This window comes from Oryctolagus cuniculus, chromosome 1 (genome assembly GCF_964237555.1).
Source record: "Oryctolagus cuniculus chromosome 1, mOryCun1.1, whole genome shotgun sequence".
In the NCBI taxonomy this organism is placed as follows: domain Eukaryota; kingdom Metazoa; phylum Chordata; class Mammalia; order Lagomorpha; family Leporidae; genus Oryctolagus; species Oryctolagus cuniculus.
Genome location: NC_091432.1, coordinates 65,927,284 through 65,937,033, shown reverse-complemented (window position 1 = coordinate 65,937,033; position 9,750 = coordinate 65,927,284).

Below are 9,750 nucleotides of genomic sequence, written 5' to 3'. Positions count from 1 at the left end.
ATATTTTTTTAAACACAGAGGCACAAGTATAAATAATCCTAACAAGAAAGAATTGCTAGTGCTATCCCAGACACATCCCGGATGCTGTGGGAGCAGAGAGCAGAGGTGAGGGTGTTGGGGAAAGTTTCGCAGGACCAGGGAGGGGGGTGCGGTCATGTGGGCTGCTTTGAAGGATGAGGAGTTCCCCAGGTAGAGACAAGGAAAGGCATCACCCAGGCCGAGAGGCAGCGAGCTGAGACACAGAAGCATAAAAACTCAGGGTCTGTGTGGGGCTGATAAGGAATTGGATGTGGCCAGAACTTTGGGCTGGAGATGAGACTAGAAAATTGGAAAAGAAAAGATGTGGGGATGAACAGAGCAGCCACCACACCATGGCACAGTCCCGCTCAGTCACGGCCCCCCGGGCTCCCTGAAGCCAGGAGTAGCCTATGAAGTGGGAATGTTATTGTCTCCATTTCCCAGGGGAAAGCTCAGGATCCTGGACAACACTGAAAAGCTTCATGTTCGGACCAAGCAAGCGTCATATGCAGATGCGTATTCTCTAAGGACCACTCTGAATCCTATAGTTATCATTGAGGAATTGACAATCCAAGCCAACTTCAACCCGCCCCACAACAGTCATTCACCCCACAGATACCTAAGTGGCAGAGTCATGCATGGAGGTGCCGAGAAGTCCACAGAAAGCAGGGTGCCCAGCCAGCCTGCGTGGGGTCAGCCCTAGGGGCAGGATTCGGCATATTCCAGATACTGTGTGGTGACCGAGCGCTGGCCCTTAGCTACTCTGCCTTTCATGTTGGGCAAGCTTCACTGTATGACGCATCGTCAGAAAACAGTTCCATTTCACAAACAAGCACACTGGTAGTGCAAGATAATTCTTGTATTTCTTTAAACTTCCCCTTCAGATACTGAAAAATCCACTTAGAGTTGGCAGCTGGCCTCTCTCTCTCTCTCTCTCTCTCCCCCTCCCTCTCCCTCTCCCTCCCCCTCTCCCTCTTCCTCTCCCCTCTTCAGTCTTTCCTCCTCTCCCCTACTCTCAGAGACCCTATTCTTCCTCCTCTAGCTCTGACCTGTGATTGTAGGCAACCGATTCCTTCTTTGATTTAGTTCTCTTTTAAAAAAAAAAAAAAGATTTATTTGTTTGTTTGAGAGGCAGAGTTACAGATAGAGAGAGGGTGAGACAGAGAGAGAGGTTTTCCACCCACTGGTTCACTCCCCAAATGGCTATGATGGTTGAGTTGGGCCAATCTGAAGCCAGGAGCCAGGACTTTTCCCAGGTCTGCCATACAGGTGCAGGGGCCGAAGCACTTGGGCATCTTCTACTGCTTTTCCAGGCCATAAAGAGAGCTGGATAGGAAGTGGAGCAGTCAGGACTTGAACCGGCACCCGTATGGGATTGCAGGCACTGAAGGCAGTGGCTTTATCCACTACACCACAGCTCCAGCCCCAGTTGCTCTCTTTTTAGTATTTAATTGTGTGGTTAAAATCACATATATATTTATGGTGTATTTTTTTAAGGGGTAGAGGTGGCTCTCAAGCGTTCCTTGGGGACAGGCATTTAGCATACAGGTTAAGATGTTGCCTGGGGCCTTTGCGTCTCATCTCAGAGTACCTGGGTGGAGTGAGTTCCAACTCCACTTCCCATCCAGCTCCCTGCTAACAGGTACCCTGGGAGGCAGCAGCAATGGCTCAAGTACTTGGATCCCTGCTACCCATATGGGAGAACTGAATGGTGTTCCAGGCTCCCGGCTTCAGCCTGGCCCAGCCCAGGCTATTGTGGGCATTTGGGGAGTGAACTAGCAGATGGAAGATCTCTCTCTCTCCCCTTTACAAATAAAAACAAATAAATAAAGCCTTTAAAAAGAAGTCCTTTAGTTTCAAGATACAGAGCCTATAGGAGAAAGTGGCCCTAGCCACCCCCACTTCTGAGTTGAGACGTGTAAGATATGAACCTCTCTCTGCAGGTACTGATTGCCTTTTATGGTCTCAATCGCACTTACTCCTCCAGAGCCTCTCTTTTCCTGATCTCACCGAAGAAATTCTTCTTCTACCTCTACCTTGTCTGGACTGGGTCTCCAAGAAGGAGTAGGTCATGTTCCTACCCCAGCAACAGAGTGAGACCGAGCAAACCCCCATGTCCAGTCCCGCATCAGTGGTGGATGGTTGTTCTGAGCCGAATGAAGACTGCCATGGGGACAGAGAGAAAGGGGAGATTCAGCCGGAGGCAGCAAATAGAGGCATCGTCCCCCACGTTCCTTCGCCCTAAGGGAAGACAGGGGTCTACACCAGTATCCCTGTGACTGCTGAGACGCCGGATCTGTTCTGTCCTACTAGGGCCATCGCCGCCCCCCGCCCAGTCCTTTGTTCGCTGGGCTCCCGGCCCTGCCATCACCAGGCTGGGAAGAGTCTCCAGCGGTCTCCCTGGATGGTAATGGCTCAACGTGACCACCAGGGGGCACACGGAGACTACGCAGTTCCCTTCCACCAGTTTCCATGGCGCCCAGCTCAGAATGTCAGAGCCGCCGGGGCTTTCGCGCCGAAGGCTTCGCAAACTCTGTGCACAGACCCGCTAAGGAGGCTGCTGTGTGGCTCCTGAGAACGCACCGTGAAAGCACGCCCCCTCTGCCCTCAAGGAGCTCACTACCCAGGCGGGAAGACAGACAGGTGACCCCACAGCAGCAGTTCAGGAGGTGAACTTGCACAGAAAGGGCACTGACACACCACTTGGACAGGGTACAGACTTGGGTCCTGAGGGAAGCAGGAATTCCAAACAGAAGACACAGCGGAGTGAGCCCCACACAGAGCCACAGGACAGCCAGTGCCGGGAGAGAGTGACCGCTTCACAGGGGCGGCAGCATAGCCTAGGAAAGAGGCTGCCCTGGGGGTGGAAGAGGAGTAACAAGCCTGGGACAGAAGTTTGAGGTCAGGGGCCTGCGCTGTGGCTTAGCAGGTTAAAGCCCTGGCTTACAGTTCTAGCACCCGGTATGGGCACCAGTTGGAGTCCCTGCTGCTCCACTTCCAATCCAGCTCCCTGCTAATGCTCCTGGGAAAGCAGCAGAAGATGGTCCAAGTCCTTGGGCCCCTGCACCCATGTGGGAGACCCAGAAGAAGCTCCTGGATTCTGATAAGTTCAGCTCCAGCCATTGTGGCTATCTGGGGAGTGAACCAGCAGATGGAAAACCTCTCTCTCTCTCCACTCTTTCAAATAAATAAATAAATAAATAAATAAATAAATAAAAAGAAGTTTGAGGCCACTTTTTGGCTGCTGTTCACTCAGTCAGTCCACAAACATTAAGCATCCCAAGGCCATGCAGCACTGTTACTGATAATGGTGGTGGTGGGTGGTAATGAAAGGGTAGGAGGATAATGGGGGACACACTGACATGGCTGAGCCCCCAGGACTGGAGTACTGAGTCTGGGGTTCACTCCTCACATGCATCAGATACTACATCTCATTTATATTTCATTTATTTTCACGTTAAAATTATATGATATATATATATATATTTTTGGACAGGCAGAGTGGACAGTGAGAGAGAGAGAGAGAGAAAGAAAGGTCTTCCTTTTCCATTGGTTCACCCTCCAATGGCCGCCGCGGCAGGCATGCTGCGGCTGGCACCCTGCGCTGATCTGAAGCCAGGAGTCAGGTGCTTCTCCTGGTCTCCCATGGGGTGCAGGGCCCAAGCACTTGGGCCATCCTCCACTATACTCCCTGACCACAGCAGAGAGCTGGCCTGGAAGAGGGGCAACCGGGACAGAATCCAGCACCCCGACCGGGACTAGAACCCGGTGTGCCGGCACCACAAGGTGGAGGATTAGCCTAGTGAGCCGCGGCGCCGGCCCTGATATATATTTTTATGCTACATATTTTTAACTTTAAAATTTTATGTACATTTTTGTATTTCATTTCTATATTGGTTTATCTTTTATTTGCATCTTACAACTTTTTAAAATTTATTTACTTTAGAGTCAGAGACACAGAGAGAGAGCTCCTATCCATCGATTCACCCCTCAAATGCCCACAAGGGCCATGGCTGGGCTGGGCCTAAGCTGGGAGTCAGGAACTCAATTCAGCTTTCCCAAGCAGAGTAGCAACCCAACTACTTGAGCCATGACCATTGCTTCCCAGGATCTGCATTAGCAAGGAGCTGGAATTGGGAGCCAGGGCTACTGAATCCAGGCATTCAGGCATGGCTTGCAAGCATCTTAACTGCTAAGCTAAACACCTGCCCCATCTTCCCTCCCCTCCCCTTCCCTTCCCTTCTTTCAATCCACTGTGCTGATAGGGCAACTGCAAACATGGTGAAGTTTCCTAAAACCTACTGGAATTTCTGCAAGAACCCCACAAAGTGTCACAGCGCCAAGAAGGTCAAGGATTCTCCTTGTGCCCAGGAAAGCAGTGTTACGACAGGGAGCAGATGGCTAAGGTAGGCAGAGGAAGCGGACTTTTTTAGAAAAAGGCTAAAACTATAGACGATTGTGCTGAGACCTGAGTGCTCTGAACCCAACTGCAGGTGGATGAGAAAGCTGTTGAGACACATAAGCATTTTGAACCAGGAGATGAGACAGGGGCATGTGGGCAGGGAGGGTGTGACTTAGGACACCCACATTCCATATCAGACTGCCTAGGTTCAAGTTCTGGCTCAGTTCCACGTCCGATTCCAGCTTCCTGCTAGCGTGCACCCTGGGAGGGTGATGGCTCAGGCACTGGAGTCCCTGCCACCCATGTGGAAAACCAGGGCGGAGTTCAAGCTCCTGGCATCAACTTGGCCCACCCGGGCTGCTGCAGTCATTTAGGGAGTGAATCAGAGGATGGAACATCTCTCTCTCTCTCTCTCTCTTTCTCTCTCTCTCTCTCTCCCTCTCTTGCTGCCTTTCAGATAAATAAGAATAAACAAAAATTAGAAAGGGCAGAGTGATTCAATCCTAAGCTTCATTGCTTCATCTTTTGTTTTAGTTTGAAGGCAATAACATCTTGGGGTTATGTACACACACATACACAGAGTGAGTCTCTGCTATATGCTGCTGCTGCTCCAGGTGCCAGGGATGGAGCTGCGATCCGGAATCAAGGTCCAGGCCATCACAGAGTGTTCCTGCCCATGGGGGAGAGAGATAAGGTGCAAGCAAGGACATGCCCTTCAGGTGATGAAGAGTGGTCCAGAGGAAGTCACACAAGGCAGTACGAAAGGAAATCAGTGCAGATTCAGCAGGGTTGGATGGGCTGCGCAAGGGGAGCCTCTTGAGCCGCATGAAGCATCAGCGGTGGGAAGCACAGTCCTTGCAAGAACAGTAGCCAGGACAGAGCCCCTGCGAGGGACGGGAGCTTGGTGAGTCCCAGAGACACAGCGAAGGCCAGCGTGTGGGGGAGTGGGAGCACAGGGGAGCGGTGTGCATGCACGGGGCAGAGGGGCCGCCCTGCATAGGGTCACACATTGGATGGTAAAGGCTCAGAAGTGACTCATACACTTTACATTTTACAAAGACAACTCTGGTGGTGAGTGGATATGGCATCTGCCACCGGCTGGCTGTGTGACCCAAGCTACAGTTCACAGGCCCATGGGAAAAAGTGTCCAAGGATGAACCGCTTTTCTGAAGTCCCCCTGGGAGTGGAGGTGGGGGAGCAGAAGCTCTGCCCCTCCACCGGTGGTTTATGGGTGATACTTCTGGCTGGGGGCAGAGCTTAGGACCCGGAGGAAGGTCGAGCCCATCCAACTGCTTCCATCGTAGCCACACTGTCCCCACTCAGCTCTTTGGAATTGGGCCTGTGCACTTCCCCATTCTGTTTTCCAGAAACTTCTCCATCACAGCCATTGTGGACAGGTGGTCCCGGAAGAGAAGGCCCCGGAGGAGCAAAACCAATGAGGAATAGCCACAAAGCCACGGAAAAGGCCACACAAACAAATGCAAGTGAGCCTCCCTTTCAGAAGGCCCGTCCAGTCATTCCCACGTGTATTTCCCAAGCACCCACAATGCAGCAGGCACCATCCATTCTAATGCCATTCTGTGCATAGTATCTGGAGATCCAAAAAACAAACATGTTTTAAAATAATGGTAGGTCTTGTATAAATAACTGCTATATAAATGAGTAACTAACTTGGTTGAAGATGAGGATTTTTCATTTTAAAAACAAATCGGGGCTCGCACTGTGGCATAGAGAGTAGGGCTACTGCCTGCATCCCATATGCAGTACTGCCGCTGGTTCGAGTCCCGGCTGCTCCACTTCCGATCCAGCTCTCTACTATGGCCTGGGAAAGCAGTAGAAGATGGCCCAAATCCTTGGACCCCTGCACCCATGTGGGAGACCCAGAAGAAGCTTCTGACTCCTGGCTTCAGATCAACCCAGCTCTGGCCATTATGGCTAATTGGGGGAGTGAACCAGTGGATGGAAGACCTCTCTCTCTTTGCCTCTCCTTCTCTCTGTGTGTATCTCTGACTTTCAAATAAATAAATAAATCTTAAAAAAAAAAAAATTAGGCCGGCGCCACGGCTCAATAGGCTAATCCTCCGCCTGCGTCACCGGCAGTGGATGATGGAAGTCATTGGGCCCTGCACCCGCATGGAAGACCAGGAGAAGCACCTGGCTCCTGGCTTCGGATCAGCGCGGTGCACCGGCTGCAGCACGCCAGCCGCAGCGGCCATTGGAGGGTGAACCAATGGAAAAGGAAGACCTTTCTCTCTGTCTCTCTCTCTCACTGTCCACTCTGCCTGTCAAAAATTAATTAATTAATTAATTAACTTGGGGCTAGCATGGTGGTGTAGTGGATAAAGCTGCCACTTGCAATCCTGGCATCTCATATGGGTGCCAGTTTGTGTCCCAGCTGTTCCACTTCCCCTCCAGCTCCCTGCTAATGGCCTGGGAAAAGCAGCAGAGGAGGGCCCCTGTACCAGCATGGGAGACCCAGAAGGAGCTCCTGGGAAGCTGAAGCCAGGAGCCCAGAACTCAATCTGCTCCTTCCACGTGGATGGTGTGGACCCTGTCTTTGAGCCACATCTGCTACCTCCCAGGATGCACATTCACAGGAAGCCGAACAGGGAGCAGAGGAGCTGGAGCTGGAGCTGGTTCCAGGCACTCCCACAGGGAATAAGGTCGTCCCGAATAGCCACTTGACCGCTATGCCCAGGCCTACCCCTACTCCTTCTTATGTAGTGGCTTTGTGCATCTGCAGTTTGGGGTCTGTGGGGTCCTGCATGGCTCCCAGGGACAGCAGTCACTGTCTTTACTCAGTCATGTCCTGAACAGGGGTGACAACTGACACTTTAAAGACGGGTCCAACTTATACACAATAGGAGGAACATCTTTATTTAAAGGAGCTGTCAGATTAATTAATTAATTACCTTTGATTTGTTTTTAACATGTCAAAGGAGGAGTGCTTGAAGGAATGAAGATATTATTCACCAAGCTTTCTTTTAGCCTTATGGACAAAGCTGCGTGCTGACAGTAGACAAACAGTTGTGCGTCCCCTCAAGGAGAGCAGGTGACGCCAACCCAATGGGTAATACAATGTGCTAAGGGCCATAAGAGAGAGACGGACAAGGCTACCCTGGTGCCAGGGTTTGGGTATGGTCTGAGCGGCCCTCAGGCTGGTGCTGTGGTGTAGCAGGTGAGGCCACCGCCCACAGTGCCAGCATCCCATATGGAAGCCAGTTTGAGACCCGGCTGCTCCACTTCTGACCCAGCTCTCTGCTATGGCCTGGGAAAGCAGTAGAAGATGGCCCAGGTCCTGGCTCCTGGCTTCAGATCGGCCCAGCTCTGGCCTTTCGACTGCTTGGAGAGTGAACCAGCAGATGGAAGACTGACTCTCTCTTTCTTTCTCTCTCTCTCTCTCTCCCCTCCCCCCACCACACCTCTCTGTAATTCTGCCTTGCAAATAAATAAATAAATCCTTTTTTAAAAAAGAGAGAAATTTCATGAGCATGGAGAATGTGCAGCCTCAATCTCCCTACTGTGTAGAGGGGCCTTTCAGAAGCCATTGAGTGCAGCCCCATGATTGCATCCTGGTGGCTTCATTGGAAGATCAAGAGAGACAAGAAACATACACAGGAGTGTGCGGCTGGCACTCTCGGAGACCATCAGAGAAAGCCTGGGCCGAAGCAGCAGTGTTTGTCTTATTTGTCACTGTGTCCCCAGCACCCAGTGCAGTGCCCGATCCAGAGCTGGCCCTGAATCCCTGTTACATGACGCAAGGAGGGAGTGATTCCCTTGACCCCTGGAAGATCAGCGGGCTTGCCAGGCACAGGAGAGCATTCCAGGCAGAGAGAGAGCATGTGCAGCAGCAGGCAGGGCCAAAGAAAAAGCTCAGGTCCTCTGTAGGCAGAGCCCCGGGTCGGGAGGGCTGCAGGGCCCAGGGCTGGACAGGTGGAAGGATAGCAAAAGGGTTCCCTGCCTCAAATCTCCGTAGAACTCTCAAAAGACAAAAGGAGTGGAGGAGGAGAAAGGTGGCCCGAGCAGGGTGAAACACAAGAAAGATCAGGAAGTGGGAGCTCGCCTAGCCACCCTAAAGAGGCTAGCAGCTGGCCCTGGCGGAGGGTAGGTGGCCAGGGTAGACAGCAGGCAATGTGTGCATGCTCCTGAAGCCAATGCTGAAATTTCTGGGTTTTAATCTGTAAGCGATAGGACAGGCAATAAAGGGTTCTGAGTGGAGAAGTGATTTGATCAGATTTGTCAGTAGAAATGACTGGCATGGTTCCGTGACAGGTGTGAGAACAGACTGGGGCAGCCCGACCCAGGGCACATCTGTTACAAGGCTGTGGGGAAGGTTCCAGTAAGCAATGAGGACAGCCTTGCACTGCAGGGGGCCCAAATACATGGGCCATCTTCTGCTGCTTTCCCAGGCCACATTAGCAGGGAGCTGGACAGGAAGTGGAGCACCTGGGACTCGAATGGGCACTCATAAGGGATAATTGTGTCTGAGGCTGGGACTTAACCTGCTATGCCACAATGTCGGCCCCAGGGAGTAGCAATCTTAATCCACCTCTTAAGCCAAGATGGAGAAAGGAAAGAAGCTCTGTCCCAGCCCCTTGGGATGTGACTGTTTACAGAATTAAGCACTGTGTTAAACCTGAGCTCCCTGGAAGCCAAGGCAAAAAGGGAAGCATGATGACACACATATCTCTCACTTTTTGTTAAAATAAATATTGCATAGTCAAGGGAGAGAGACTGGCTGGATTGACTGGAAGTGATTAAACCTGAAAGGTGGGGAGTGGATCACGTGTGGAGGATTCTGAGTGCTCTGTTCTGGCGGTGTTGGGAGGGTGGAGGCACCGCAGTGGAATGGGGTGCCGATGCCTGTAAAGACAGCCAGGCAGAGTGGCTAAGCCTGGAAATTGGACTCCCTGCCGAAGCACAATGTGGCTGACAGCCCCTTCTCACCTCTTAGGCCTCCAATGTCCCCCCACTCTGAACACCCACAGGAGTGTCCAGGAGCTCTGTCCAAGAGAAGTTGGGCAGGAAGTCGAGGTCCCCAAAGGGGCCCAGCAAGTTAGGGACAGAGCGGGTGGGACAATGACCGCCCTCTTGCTCTCGGAGTTTGGGCGGTTCTGGTCTGGACAGAATGGTAACTCTCACTCCCAGCGTCCTGTTGATTCAAGCACTTGTTGAACACAGGGTCTGGAGCACCAGCTCTGGGGCGGGGAGGCGGGAGGTGGTGGCGTCAGGGCCCTGTCCTCTGGTGGGAAAGACAACCAGCTCTCACCACAGAACCGGTGGCCATTACTCCCAGGCAGGTGCAAGCCTCCCCCCCGCGGAGCAAAGGA